Source organism: Solenopsis invicta, chromosome 7, assembly GCF_016802725.1.
Source record: "Solenopsis invicta isolate M01_SB chromosome 7, UNIL_Sinv_3.0, whole genome shotgun sequence".
In the NCBI taxonomy this organism is placed as follows: Eukaryota; Metazoa; Arthropoda; class Insecta; order Hymenoptera; family Formicidae; genus Solenopsis; species Solenopsis invicta.
Genome location: NC_052670.1, coordinates 17,461,428 through 17,464,388, shown reverse-complemented (window position 1 = coordinate 17,464,388; position 2,961 = coordinate 17,461,428).

Sequence of the window (2,961 nt, the reverse complement as noted above, 5' to 3'; positions counted from 1 at the left end):
TTGATTGCTTTATTGAACAAACCTCAAAATTTTTTTGACGTTTCTAGCGTCGTTGTATTAATACAAGCGGTTTTTTTTCCTGTGATCAGATCCCGGTGACGAGCTTCCAATATTGTAGGAATGTTGGTTATTAACAAGGTTTTGCTATTTTGCATTTGTAAAAATCACTAAAAAAACTATAATTTTATATATATTTATATAAATAATAAGCTTTAATTATACGGTTTATTGTTTTAATACTATATATTCACCTAATCTATCAGTTATATAAACGTATTAGCATAAAATGTTCACAGATCATCACGAGGGATCCAGTTCGCAGCAGTCGTAGAAGTCAAGCATCGTCCATCGCGGTCACAACTTGAATGGGTGACCACTTGGGAATTTCTGAAAGAAAATTCTCAAATTTTTTTTTGCAAAAAATGTTTTTTAAAATGTTACAAAATTATTGTTTTGTTCATTGGAATTATGTGGTGTAATAATATGTGAATATTTTAGAAAAATTCATAGAATTAGAAAGTCCTAAAAGTTATTTCAAGACATTCATTGGATATCCTCAGGATCAAATTTGATTATCCAAAGACATTCTGAGGATATCTGAATTACGATATCCTAAGGCTCTACATAGCGGACATTCAGACATCCACAGGATATCCTTAGGACCTTTTAAGTTTATTTAAGTACATCCTCAGGATATTAGAAATCCCTTGACACACATCCGCAAGATATCCCTGAGATCAATTTTTGTTATATGGGTCATGTTGCATTTTTATTTAAACGAATAATAGAAAAGTTATTTCAAAGGCTATTCCGCATTTGTGAAAATCAGTAAAAAATTATAACTTTATATAAATAATACGCTTTAATTATACAATATATGTATTTAAATCAGGACTCTCAAAATTAAACGATAAAGATTAGTGAGAGTACAGCGCGGATATAGATGCACAAACACAGTTATTAATATTATTATAAATATTTACTCATCTTGAATGACACATGCAAACGAACGTTTCGACTCACTCTTTGGAGTCATTCTCAGTTCGATAATAAAATCTTGAAAAAATGTCTAGCAATCATCAAGTTCAAAAAACAATAAGAAACGGTTGAGTCAGTGATGGTTTGCCAAATCCATAATGGCAGTTTTACGTAACAATGTCAAAGAAGATGACTCTCCCTATAAAGAAGAATGTTAAAGGAAAAGTGTCAATTTTGACCCCTAAAGCACTCAATAGATCTTGAAAAATCATTGAGTTCTCAAATGACAAAAAATAAATATTTATTTGTCCCAAAAGTGATGGGAACATTGCAAGAATGCCTTAAATGTAGTAAAAGTGACATTAACCACATTATATAATTAATAATTAGAAACCCATTAGTTTGGTTAAAATTGTGGGTACATACTGCATGTAAAGATCATAGACTATTTTAGTGCTATCTATAATGCACCATATGAAGATATAGTTCACCTAGCATTTCTTGGCAAAGATTGAGACTCCACAGTTTGTCACTCCTGCGGTATTTTATAACTCTAAACCCTCTCTGTCATATATATATGCATATGTATGCGAATGTATAATATAAAAATAAGCAAATTCACATTTTGTCTGCACTTTCAAAATCTGATGTTAACAATTCTTCATTAAAGTAGTCATCGAAGAATTGAACAAGCATTGAGATATTCTTTTAAAATCGAGCATTACCAAAACACCACACAAGTGTTGCAACAAAGTGTGAAAACAATATTCAACAACACATTGACCTACCTTGCATCCACAAGTATGCCCAATAATAGCATCAATTTCATTTTTTGTTTCATCAAGTAAATATACAAAATATTTAACAGAATTTGAGTGTCTAGAACGCAATCGAGCTTTGAATAAGTTGCTATTTTGGGAAGCTATTGATTAAATATTTCGCGTAATCAAAATTTACAGATTCTTTTACGATTACAAATTCAAAATCACCTGATTCATTAATGTGATTAGCGTAATTACGCGATTTTAATCTGATAAGTGCCACAAACATACAAACAAAGCTAAAAATTATTAAGGAAAACGTTCAGGAAAACGGTCTATTTCAGAGACCTAAATACGTTTGAATGTTGATTTTTGATCATTCAGGAATAACCGTTATTCCGTTTTACTGTGCGCGGACTCAGCTCGCGGTTCGGCTAACGCAATAGGTTTGAGGCGGGAGAGAGAAAATAGACGTGGTCTTGACAATATGCGTGTTAGTTTATTGTGAAGTCGTGTACTCGATACAAGTTTGTGCTGCGCTGTCGCGATTGGGAAAAACGAGACGGGCGCGGATTGACAGATTATGCTCCGGTACAGGCATAGTTCGCTGTAGTATAATGGACAAATATAGAACAAAACATTTATATTTAGGTATGAATATAGGTCGCGGTAACACTGAAAACGCGGAAAAGAATACAATGACTCTGGACGGTGGATTATTTACAGTCTATTTACAAACGGCCTTGGCCGTGGAGGTGGAGCCGAGCGGGAATCTCGTGGTTCCCTGAAGCGGGGTCGGCTTTCCGAGAACTTTGGTCGGTCGAGCTTCAAGGCGCGGTTGCGCTGGTATGCGGCGGGGCGCAAGGCGCGCCGACGGCGCGAACGCGCGGGCTAGCCCGGTGCGGTTTTTAAATGCCCGGTGGTTCGTGCTCGGAGCGTGGTCTTTTCCTCTCGGCTTAATAGCTGGCGCGAAGTCACGGGTCTTGTTCTGGGCTGGACCGCCCGGAGCCACCAAGTACCTTGGTGGCAGCAAAGAACCTTTACCGCTCGTTCGGCCAGAGGAGTTTCGGATCGGACTCGGAGTGGTGGAATGGATGCTGAGTGTGCGAGCGGAGGCCTTTTATACCTCCTGGCTCGCGCACTCGGTCGTTTTCATGCGCTTTCGCTCTTCGTCGAGATTTTATCTCGAGACTCCTGTTCCTCCGCGGCTGCTGGTACAGAC